We start from the raw sequence: 13,096 nt of genomic DNA, 5'->3' as shown, positions 1-13,096 counted from the left end.
AAAGGAGGTTAAAAAAAATTTGAAAACTATAACCTAACTTTTATAGAGGCTTTATGTTTAATTTAATGATTTGCTGAAGACATTTTCGACGTTGAGTCTATTCCACACTGTTGATTTTGCTAGTCATTATCGGCAAGCCTGGAATAGGGTACCTTTGGCCGTTCGGAAGGGACATAAACAAAGTGCTGGCCAGCCAGCTGGACTCAGACACACAAAGGTTTGGATTTTACTTTCAGCCTTACTAGAAGATCTCACCTAAGAGCAAGCTGATCACAGGGATTGTTTTTTAGAATACTTTTTATGCAGATGAAACTATTTTTTCCAGCATGTAGATTCTCCCAGCTTTTTCAAGGAGTACTTTCCCGGAATTGGCATATTGCAGCGTAGACAGCTGATATTTCTGATATTTCATCCAGCTGCTGGCTTTTTGGGTGTGGATCTTTATATATATATATATATATATATATATATATATATATATATATATGGATATGAGAATGAGTCTGACTGGGCTGGTATTTTGTTTGATCTTCCTGGAAATGAGCAACGATTAAAGCTCACGTTAACTGTTTTTTGTTTGTTTTGTTTTTTTTGTATCTGGCCTGATGAATACATTTCTCTACAGAACTGATTTCATTTTGCTTAAGGGGAAAATGCACTTTTGTTTGGCAATTCAAAATCCAAGCACTTGATATGCTGGGTTTTGGAAAACTCCTTTTTTGGCCCTGCTGTGTGCTTATCCATAACAATTCCATTAAGTAAGAAGGTAAACAGAAGAGAAAGAAAACTTGTGCTGGCTCGTCTCACTTATGAAACATCATGGATGTTGTTTGACTGGGTGGGGCTGGGTGCCGTGTATGTCAATGCCTGTAATTTTCATAATAAGCAAGTACATTCTGTTCAGGTGATAACTGAGCCTCAATCAAGCAGAACTTTTGCTTGAAATTAAAAAAAAATTTCTATTAGTGAAATTTCTTTATTTCTTTTTTTTTGAAGCACCCTGTTATCTAAAAAATCTTTGTAAGATTTTTGTAAAATTTTGTTTTACAAGATTTTATTTGAAATTGTTTTTTGCGAGATTGTTATATTTCTGTATGAATGTATTTTTTATTCGAATAACATAAAAAGAATTCTTATCAGCATCTGGAGCCTGGTTGTTTTTCTGGGGTGCAGTGGGGGGAAGGGGGCTGTTAACAAATTCCTGTTGTGTTACTCAGCCTGGCTTCCTCCCCGGGAAATCACCATTGTGCAATTCTCAGGGCCCTTTGCCTAGCTCAGTCCCTGCCTTTCTTGTCTTTCCACTTAGCACAGCTGTCCCTGGAGCTAGAGGGAAGCTTTTGACATTGCTCACCCCACCCCTCAAATGTACTGAATTTGTTCCAAACCCTGGCAAAAACAGCCCCAGGCTTTTGGGGGCACAATAGGAAGAAACTTGTTGCATTTTTTTTCCCTTCCTGTCACTCAACCCAAGGAGAATATTACAGTGCAGAGGCCTCTGCGCCGTGACTAACTGCTGGCTCGTTTTCACTTCAGAAATCCAGCAAATTTTGTTCACTTAGCTGGGAGAACTAGGCTTGTCTTTTTGGATGGAGCTGGCCTTACACCTGTGAGACTCCTGCCTGGAAAGGATAGGAGAGGTCAGATGACAAAGGGAAGTCAGGCCAGAAAGCCATCCCCATGGACACAACTGAAACCACTTTTTTTCTGCTCCCAGAGTTCCCTGGTTAGTTCCCTGAAGTAAGGCAGAAAGTCAAGATTGCCTTCTCACGTGATTTTATGACCTATGAAAAAGGCCTGTAAAACACATTAGATATAGGGTGATTTAAGTAAGATACAACAAACAACTTACTGTTTCAGACAAATGCCTTCAGTAGCTTGAGATGTTGGCCCCAGCTTCATTGTGCGGATCAGTGTGAGATGCATCTTGGAACTATTTTCAGATTCTGTAAGCCAATCAGTAGTCACAGTACAGTGAGTCTCTGTGCGGCCAGCTTCAATGCTTTGTCCTCAATTCCACAGAAAGCGTGGTCTCCATTTTAGGTGTGGTATAGTCATTTACGTCACAGTAGGGCTTCACTGTGCTAAATGTGTGATGTTCATGGGAATTGCCTTTCATTTTATAATGGGGCTGGAATTTAAATGTGTACCCAGTTTAGGAGTTGTTTGGGAGTTGATTTTTTTTTCTGCAATTGCAAAAATATTGGCAAGTTAGACGGGATTTGCGGTGGGGCAGGGCATAAAGAGCTGGGGACATTTTTTTTTTTTGCCAGAATTCATGGGTGTGTGGCATTCTGAAGCACATATCAGGGTGACTAACAGTCCGATCACTTTGACTGTACAGTCTAAATAAAGGCTCAATAATGCCTTCCCTCTCGGCTCCTATTAAAACTGGACCACGTCGTCATGCAAAGTCTGTGCTGAACAGCTAAATTATGTTCAAATAAGGCTGTTAGAACTGCTGAGCAGGGAACCGGCCACAGACTTAGGATATTTATGGAAGTATAAAGCATTATTTTCAGTCTGCTAAGCCAATTTTTTGAAACCTAGCTGAAAGGAAGGGAGCACTTTTGCTCTCCTGAGCGGTGCACGTTGGAGACAATTTGCTCAGCGACAAGGGGCCTCCCTTTGCTCCTTGCTAAAATAGTTCAGGTTAGGTCACATGAATCTAGCCATTCTGTGGTCTATGAGTGTAGGGTGGACTTCAAATTACATGTTCACTATCCTCAGAGTTCTTGGCTCAGACCTAGGAAAGTTTCCCTTCTGCTACAGGAGAAAGTATTGTCGAAGAAAATTGCTTTGAAAATGGAAAACAGAATGTTCTCAAACTGCCCATTGCTCCTTTAATTAAAGTTAAGTTGTTCAGGCATTTGATGCTCGACAACATATAATTTTATTTAATTAAAAAAAGACTTCTTTGAGAAGTGCTATTGTAGCCATAAAGGAACCGCACATCACTTCAGTTCCCATTATTTCTCAATTCCTTATCTAATAGGACCTCTATTAGATACGGACAGCAGAAGTGACTAAAGTCTCTTACTTATATATTATATTGCCATAAAGAATAGAGCTTCTATATACAACTCCTTTCTTATGGGTTATGTCATCTAGAGTTATTTCTTAATATTTGTTTATTATTACTTATTTACTTGTGTGTTTATATTAATATATGCTTTCTATCTTATGGTTTCTATGCAAATTTACACATCCGTGTGTGTGTGTGTGTGTGTGTGTGTGTGTGTGTGTGTGTGTGTGTGTGTAGTTTAGAGAGGGTATCCAATTTCCTCCTCCATTATAGCCCCCCTATGCCTTGGAGGCAGGGACTTTTCTGACTAGGTTGGAAGGCCAGACCTGGGGTTGGAGATAGTTCCATGGATGCTGAGATCTGAATTCTTGTCTTCATGACTGTGAAACTGGTGCTCTTAATGCCTGAGCCCTCCACCCAGCCCCTAAGTTTTTATTTTTTAACAACTCCCTTTGCAAGCTGAATTATTATCATTTCAAAATTTGATGATGACAACGATGATGGCATTTCCCACCTTCTTATGCCTTAGTCAGGAATCAGGATTTATAATTATACATGCATTGCCTATGCATGTATATACCTGTATATATGTGGCACTCCATACAGTAGGTAGTGATATGCCCATTTCACTGTTGAGGAAAACTGAGGCTTCAAGATAGTATGTCACTTGACTATCTAAGGTGCTGTGTTCCAGAAACACCAATCTCACTGTTCTGGTCCAGCTGCCTTGGATGCCAAAGACCACATTTTTGAGCATCAGTCCACCCTGTTCCCTGTCTTTCCCAACCTCTCCTGAGAGTCTTCTGTTCAGGTTACAAGATTCACCTAAAAGTGCTGGTACATTTATGAAATAGAGACGAGCGTCTTCACGATTGAGAGTCACTAAAGCTTTAATTCTTGCAACCTTAAATAAACAGAAGTCACCGTTTCAAATTGCTTTCGAGATATGAGACAGATGGCATGTATTTATTTTTAATGCTGAAGAATAGAGAGAGCACCATCAGGGATGTGACATCCTATACTCATTGGCAGGAATCACCTAATGCACACAGTGAAGGTACAGAGAGAAGAAAATGAGGCTCGCACATCATGCAAACGAGGCGATCCAGCAAAGTGTATTTAAAACTAGATTTATTTTATGACAGGGGCTTTCCATTTCACTCTAACTAATTTTAATGAGGATTCTCCAAATGTCTGTGAATGAAAACAGACAAAAAGGAGAACAAATTTTGGTCCCTTGTGTCCTTTCAGTAGTCCCTTTGAGCTAAACAGTCATCAAGGAATCTTCATTGAAAGACAGATTGAATCATAATCCATAATGTCAATAGGAGACCCTTGCAAACTCCAGCTCAATCCCTATATACCTTATTTAGTCCATGCAAGGAGCAAACTGTCACATAAACTTTGGAATTGTTCCTTAAATTAAGACCTCCCGAGTAAAATGTGCCACACACAATTAACCTCAAAAGAAGTCTCTGAAATCCACAAATGATAAATGGAAACACATTATACTACCAAAGATTGCTTCTCCAAAATGTACCCTTTGTCATGACAAAGCACGTTTGTAACAGTCATGAGTCAACTAAGCTGAGCTCTGTTCCGTGGATTTCTTAAGTTTCACATTACCACACTTCTTGGTGGTGTGCAAGACTTGGTTCCAGTTGGGTAGGATAGTTAATGGCACGTACTGGCATTACCACTTAACGCCCTCAAACCAGGCACCTTACCCAAATGTCATTTTTTTTGTTTGTGTTGGCGAGGAGAGAAAACAGGATGGTTGTGCCAACGATGGCACGCAGTGTGGCAAATCTCTTGTAGCCACGAGTTTGAAAAATTCAGATCTGCTCTCCCTTTCTTTAAATGAATGTATAGAACAATCCACAGTAGGATAGCTTACGTATTGATGAGTCCAAAGGCTCTCTCATGAGTTTGTGTAAATTTCCATTTCACAAATCTAATGCCTCATAGTAAGATTGCTTTTGGGCAAAATCCTTCCTTGAAAAAAATACGTTTTTATTAATTCTTTGAGAATTTCATACAAGGTATTTTGATCGTAAACCCCTTCCTCCAACTCCTTTCAGATTCTCCCACTCAATTTTAGGTTCTCTCTCTCTCTCTCTCTCTCTCTCTCTCTCTCTCTGTCTCTCTCTCATATAACTAGTTTATTTATTGGAAATTAAAGAGAATAATTTATGGAAGATATTATTGATAGCTAACTGAATATTGATCCCTAATGTTCCATATTTAAATATTTATTTGTCACCATATGTAGACATAACTCAGAGAGTAGGTTGCAGGAGCAAAAAGTCCTATTTTCTCAAGTACTCCTGACAATATGACAATATTCCTTAAACATTCGGAGAAATTAACAAACAGTTGAATGTACAATTACTGTACTATGCTTTGACACCTGAACTTGGTCTCAGAAGTTATGGCTCATCTTCTGGACTTCTCTAACGTATAGGAACTTCCTGTTCCAGCCAGGTTCAAGTGTGGTAGAAGTAAGGAACCATGGAACTTTCTTTACCTTCCAAAGAGATTCACAGTGTTTTAAAAAGGAGCCCTGTTCATAGCTTCTGATAGTAATGATAATCATGAACCAGACACTGAGCTTCCAGCACATAGGTAATGAAGGACACTGCTTTAAAGACTTGTGTGTTTTCATTGTCAAGGTGGGCAGAACCCAATAGTCAGACTGTACAAGGAAGTGTAAAAGGCGGCACCTAAGCACCTCACAGTCCCTTCTTTAGTTGAGAATTACCTTGGAGACTTGGAACAGTAAGACAACCAGAGAGCCACTGTTCATGAAGGGAATTGTAGATATATCTGCCAAGAATGGGCACTTGTCTCAAGACTGTCATAATCACTGTTCCTGTACTGAACCTATAAGAAAACACTTCACTCACTTCTAGACCTATGTTGTTTTTAACCCCTTTCCAGCCGGTTTTTCTCATCTCTAAAACAGATACAGCGCAAGGCCATTCAGACACTTGGGGTCTTAGAGATAAGGTAGATAGAGAGCTATGTCCAGAATATGACGAAGAGTTGACAATTGAACATCATTACTGCTATAGTATAGGAGATACCTATTTCCTAGGAAGGAGAACAATTTTCATTCTTCCCACTAAATTTCATTATACATGAATATCCTCCTCCCCCGACCCCCAAGTATCGACAATAGACGTCATTTACTCAAAGTTACTTTTGACAAGCGTAATTTCCTTCTACATTCGTGGACAAGCATAGACTGTTATATTATTTCTTAATGACCTCCAAAGTAGTTCCTTTTGAAAAGTCTTACCGCACTGCTGAAATCTTTCAGGAAGGAAGTGCTACAAGTCTCTGAGTAAAATGCTTTCGGGTCGAAAGCCAGGAACATAAGGTTCAATTGCAGAAGGGAATTGGCCAATAGATCTCAGAAGGAGCTAAATTCACTATTGTTTTGACAAAGGACAAAGGGCCCAGAAGTCCCCATTGTTCCTACCATTTTCATAAGCACCTGCGAGCAGGGAAGAAGGGAACAGTTTTGACTCAGGTGACTCAAGCAGATGCTGTGTCAAGGTCAACCAGAATTATTGCATTATTTATTACATTCTTTCCAGCGAAATGAATAATCAGTGCCAGCTTCTCATACACTGCCTTGTATGCTGTGTGGGAGATGCCAATTTCATTTGGCATGGATCCTGTCCAATTACAACTGGCATGCTTGCACTTCTATACACTTGCTTCATTTCTTTTATTTCACTCTGTATTAATTGACTGGTTTTGTTTCCTTGCTTGTTGGTTATTTTTACTGACCATCTTCCTATGAGTATCACTCCCATGGTTGTCCAGCCAGAGCCCGTGCCTTTGTTACCCTTGGTTCACAGAAAATATCATAATTTTTTTGTATATGTGTATCATTCCTCACATATTTGTAGACCATTTTTGTAGTCTTATGGGAAGCTCTCTGTTTCCAGGAATACGGGATCAGGCTGTCCATGTGAAAAACAGTGGACTGCTGGCCACCTAATGGTCACTCTCATCTCATGAATAGTGAGTCAGAAGCAAGACACCATCAGCATTTTGCAGGAACAAACAAGACAGTGAACTCATCTAGTCAATGTGTGCAGAGACAGACGGAGACCAGTCCATCGTTTTCTACTATATTACTACACTATTTTAAAGTCTTTTGTTAATTTTTCAAATTAGGTAATACAGAAGGGGCAATGTACCAAACCAAAATGGACGACAGAGCTATGGCTTTGTTCTATTGTCTTCTGATCGGGCTCTACCCTTACTTCTCACTACCTACAAGTGAGTTTCATGCAAGCCAGCAATGGATAATGATAAAACTAACACTCTTATTCAGCAAATAGTGATCATCTATTAAATTTTCATTTAAACTAAGTATGTATATGCATATACATCATGCTGGGAGTCTTTTTTCCATACATGTCTAACAGAGCATACGTGCTTAACCTGTGGGTTTCAATATGTGAGGGGAAAGTCATGTAACTGAATGTGAGGGTTGTTCAAGATTTGGCAATAATAAAAGATTTCTGGACATACCATAATAAAAACTTCAAAGCCAAGTGTATAATGAATGGGAGGTGTTTCTGTAGCCTTCATCGAGGTTACAGCCTGTGAGTTCACTTAAGTCTTGGTGCTGAGCTCACAGTTCTTGTGCTTTGTGTTTTGAGTGTCACCATACTTCAGCTACATAACTCCGCTGAACTCTGCTTGGAATATCTTAGTTCATAGTCAAGACTGGGCATATTATGAATGACAGAAACTTCCCTGCATGCACCAGACTTTCTACAATCATAGAATCACAATGGTTTAATTACAAAGAGTATAGACTTTAATAACTTCCTATGGTCATTCCTTAGCATGTAGAAGTAAATATATATATATATATATATATATATATATATATATATATATATATATATATATATATTATCATTGGAGTCTATTGTGCTGAAATGTCATGTTTTGAAAATTTCTATTTGAATCACTGACCTGAGTTTTATGAAAATCTTCCATCTAATTTTGGTTTGGGATTAGGATTGAACTTCCAAAAATTGCTTAAATGGCTCTAAATGTATGTCTCTTGTTTTGTGAGACACACTTGTGCAATGCAACATTCCCGGCACTGATGATTATAAAATCAAAATATTGATCAATATTAGAAAACATCAAAAATATCAAAGATTTAGCAAAGATTTAACTCTTTATGTTAAAATAGACGTAATTAGTGTACCATTTTGATTTCATCTTTAATAAATGATAAAATCACAAGGATCTAAAGAATTGTTTCTAAATGAATTACCTCATTATTTACTATCAATAAATATTTGATTTGTATACTAACTTTATAAGCCTATATATCTAGGGTGGCATAGACGTTTCTCAGAAGAAAAAGAAGTGGAGTCATGAGTGGGAAAAGCCCAAGAAACTGTGCATGACAGAAGTAGAGGGTGAAGGCGACTGTGATGTTTTCTCTTCTCCTTCAGCTTCTTTTATGTCCTGGCCTCTCTTGCCAAGCTTTCAGACCCTCTCTCTGTATGTCTGCCCTTTGCCTCTTATTTGCATCCTATTTGTTACTTAGCATGAGATAACCTGGTTTCCTTTATCATTGGCAATGAATGGGCACAAAGCTCACCCTGTCCTACCTAAGGGAAGGTAGTGTGTGTAGCAGGAGCCCACATTCACAGTATTCATGAGACTCAGTGTTCAGCAAATATCCTCTGCTTTGGATGATGATGATGATGATGATGATGATGATGATGATGATGATGATGGTGATGCAGCAAGTGCATCACCCACGGCTTCCTCAGCATTATGCCCACAGTCTCTTCTGACTTACATGATTGGGCTGGCTAACATCACTGTAGCTATTTATTCTGGGCCCACACTATACTCTACAGCTCAGGAGTTATGCCTGCAAGAATAAGGGACAGAGAATGTTCCCACTCCTGGACATGAAGTTCTTCTCAACAAATACTCAGTGCAGAACCGTAAAAGGCAGAGACAGACTTATTTTCATTCCTGCTATGCGAAGTTGAATCATGAGGATGTTCTGGCACATCTGTGCAGAGATGCGGTACCTTTCCAGAAATGTACACAAAAATGCTTGAATCTGTTCAGCGATTCCTTCCCTGAGCTTTGATCCAAAGCATTAGCCCTCCTTCTGGTAGATGTTTTACCTAGAGGGTCTCTGCATTTGTCATTTGTCTTCGCGCTGTGACAGAGCAATTTAAGGAAAGAAGAGGTCATTTGTTTCCCAGTTCATGGCGGGAGGGACTGGTGGCTGTAGGAGTTTAAGTTGTGGCAGCAGGAGTTTGAGTTGGCTGGTCATGTTGTATGTAGGGTTAAAAAACAGAGAGGGAGGAACAATGGGGCTCAACTCACTTTCTCCTTTTTATTCATCCAGAACCCCAGGCCATGAAGACATGTCCCTTACATTTAAAGTGGGAACTCCAACCTAAGCCAACACAATATAAACGGGGCTTCAAAGCATGCCCAGAGGCTTGCCTTTCCAGTGACTGCTGATTCTCTCAAGTTGGTAATCAGTGTTCAGTCACCACAGGCTCCAGTAGATCAACTCCTCCTTGGGGGATCTTATATTCTCCCCCTCTTTCAGCTTTAATGGGAAGGTTATGGGGAAATAAAGCAGCTAGAGATCAGAGGGAAATGATCCGGTAGGTCCACAGAACTTCGCTTTGGCTCTGAGTAATACAGTGTTAATAAGAACTATTTCCATCCGGCAATGTCATCTACATGAGCTCTCTCTGCTTCGGCTGTGTATTAATTAAAAAGACGTATCCTCCAGACCAAGAACTCATTCAGGGATGTGGGAAGAGGACTATGCTTACAGAAGGAGCTACTTGGGGAAACAAAAGCAAAACCTTATGAAAGCAAGTTCTATGCTCGTCATTAAAATTTAAATCACCAAGTGTTTTGATGACCTCTCTTCTGCACCTAAAGCGAACCCTTTTTAATTCTAAATATGTTCTTCCACACATGAGGAATAAATCGACTTCTTCCAGATGACTCGTCAAATGTCGTCACTGCTATTTTCATAAGCCGCCGCCTTTTCCCGCTTTTCATCTGCTAGTCACGTGATGCCGATCTTACTCCATGAAAACAGAAAAGTTGCCTTTCTTCCTCCCTTCCTTCTTTCATTTTATTTTAAGCCAGGGTCACCTGGATGTTTAACCTGTCATTCCTTATCATATATTCTTTTAAGTCAAAACATTGCAAAGTACCTGGAGTCTTTTTCCATGATACAGTGAGTTGTTTGAGCCGGAAAAACAGAGCTCTATTTCCTTCTTAGACATGCTTGTCCTGGGGCATATCTGAAAGCTCTGCATCTGCTTGTGTGGATGGAATCCACTCAGGGGTTTGTTGTGTGGATTAAGGGGAAAAACCGCTGTACAGGTACCTGCTACATATCCCGAGTTCCTGACACCCGAGAACATGTCCACCCTCTGTCTTCACTTGAGCAGCTAATAAGAGTAGTGTTCCTTCAATAAGGACTTTCACATATGCCCCATTCCTTTTGGAGACCTTTTTCTCCTCCATCAACTTTTGTGACTGATCGCAGGGAAATATCTACTTCAGGAGATCTCAGCTCATATGCTAGAGACTGGGGAACTGAGCTGTATATAATATTGTAATTGTGCAGACTTTAGTAGATTATTATTATAATAATTCTACTTTTTGTGAACAAAAAATATTTTTTCAAAAAAGTCTTCTAGATTTGGTACATGAATCTGGAAGAGTTATGTTGGTCAAGCTACAAGCAGTACCTAGGGATGTACTGTCATTCTCAGTATGACTAGAACCCCAAAGAGTAAACTCTTCTTACACAAGAAATACTTTCTGTCCTTGTGCCTGCCTCCTCATCCCAGCTAGCTGCCCTGAAAAATGAAGGACAGATTGGTGTGCCTACAATCCACTCTGAAAATATTCGTATGCTTTCAGTCTCCTAGGATACAGAGTATCCTTTGTTGTGCATATACATCACAGAAATGATCTTCATCCTCCCAGATGATCAGTCTCAGTCTTTAGGACCTGCCGGCTCCTTAGGTTCTTTCCTTATAGGGGAGGTAGGTATCTCTGGAAGAGGAGGACTCAGCCATGATAATTACGTCACTAAGCACTAGCATGTTTTAGTGCTGGTCACTCTGTTTTGAAGGCTTGCTCGACCTTGGAGAACACCGCAAATTAATTGCATATGTTACTTTTCTGTTGCTGCAATAAAACACTCTGAGCAAAAGCGACATAAAAAAAAAGAGTTTATTTGGGGGCTTATGTGTCCACAGGGATAAGAGGCCATCATGGAAGAGAAGCACGGCTTTGTGCAGCAAGCTTTGTAGCCAAAGCAAGAAGGTGAGAGCTCACATCCTCAACTGCAATCAGGAAGCAGAGATAGTGAACTGCTGTAAGGGTGAGCCTTTAAACTCTCAAAGCTACAATGACGTACTCACCCTACACCTTCTAAACGTCCCAAACAACAAGTGGTCAATAGGGCACCAAGTATTCAAATTCCTGAGCTAGGAGGGCCATTTCTAATTTAAAGGATCCTCATAGTTATATTCTGAGTTGCCATTCTGAAAGGTAGAGTTCTCTGGGGTTGAGGGCTGGAACAAACTTAAGATGGTAGTTGACCTTCAGGTCCTATAACAAAGGAAACGGCACTAAGATGCCATCATTTTCTTCTTTTGCTGAAACGCTGAAAGTAACAACCACAAAATAAATACAGAAATGGTCTGAGCTCAGATCACATCTGCACTTGCAGACGAACAGGACAGATGTCTTGGTAAAATTTCCCCATTTGCCTCTCATCTTTAATTTCTGTGTCCTTTCCAGCTTGTCCTTTCTGCCACAGCAGCAGTTGCCCGTTCCTTACTGTTCTTATGACTACAGGGACATTTACAGGAACAAAGTCTCACAGGCAAGCCTTGGGGAAGCATAAGATGGATGTGTTTTAGAAGCAAACACTTCTGTATTCTAATGCCATTTCCAAAAGCTTCTAGCCAGAGGAGCATACATTTTTTTTGAAAATGTATTTTCTGTGTTTGTGAATGTGTGTGTGTGTATGTGTGTGTGTGTGTGTGTGTGTGTGTGCGCGTGTGAATGTAGGAACGTGTTTGCCACAGCATGTGTGAAGCTCAGAATGCTACTTTTATGAACCATGTCTTGCATCTACCTTCTTAAGCCAGAGTCCCTTGCTTCTGCATTTGTGCTGTATTTTCCAGGCTATTTGACACTCCCTGACCCAAGTTTCTAGGAGACTCCCCTGTTTCTACTTATCAGCTCATTTTAGGAGTGTTGGGATTAAAGCTGCCCTCTACCATATCTCATTTTTAATATGGTTTAGGATCGAAATGGTGTCACCAGGCTTGCGAGGATAATGGTTTTACCTACTGAACCATCTTCCCTGTTCCTCCTAGCCCCTCTTGTTTTTTGAGACAAAGTATCCATATAAAACAGGCTGGACTTGAACTCCAATTCCCTGATTCAACCTCCTAAGTGCTGGGATTGTAGGGATTACTATCATCTCTATTATTTCCCATGGACCTAACTTCTAACTCCAAATGTTAATCTTATGTAATAAGACTAATGCTAATGTCAGGGCTCCGACAGGAATGTAGGCCTTCTGGCTGCTGGTCCTGCTTGATTCTTATGGGATCCTTTCTCTCACAGCTGTGACCTTGGAAGCATCACGTAAGTCTTATGTGGGAAGTGAGTAATCAGCATCGATAATGCAAACTCTCATCTTACCTGCCAACATCTGCAAACATCACAATTCTTCTTTGGCTTTCCACACTTTCATTTCCGCATATCCCCAGGAACTCAGGGACCTTACCTTGTGTTTTGTGTAATCCCGCAGACCAGCCAGCTCCCATCGCCACTATGCTACTGATGAAGTACGGATGTCAGTGCTGTCTGTGAACAAGAATCATTTGCTCTGCTAATACACTTTTACCTTTAGCATGGAACATTAATGATCCTCAATAAAGGAATACATATGCAAAGGTTACAGATTATAGCTGGATGGTAAGATCAAAGAGGGATAAACTA

The sequence above is a fragment of the Microtus pennsylvanicus genome, chromosome 4 (assembly GCF_037038515.1).
Source record: "Microtus pennsylvanicus isolate mMicPen1 chromosome 4, mMicPen1.hap1, whole genome shotgun sequence".
Lineage (NCBI taxonomy): Eukaryota > Metazoa > Chordata > Mammalia > Rodentia > Cricetidae > Microtus > Microtus pennsylvanicus.
This window is presented reverse-complemented; position numbering follows the sequence as displayed.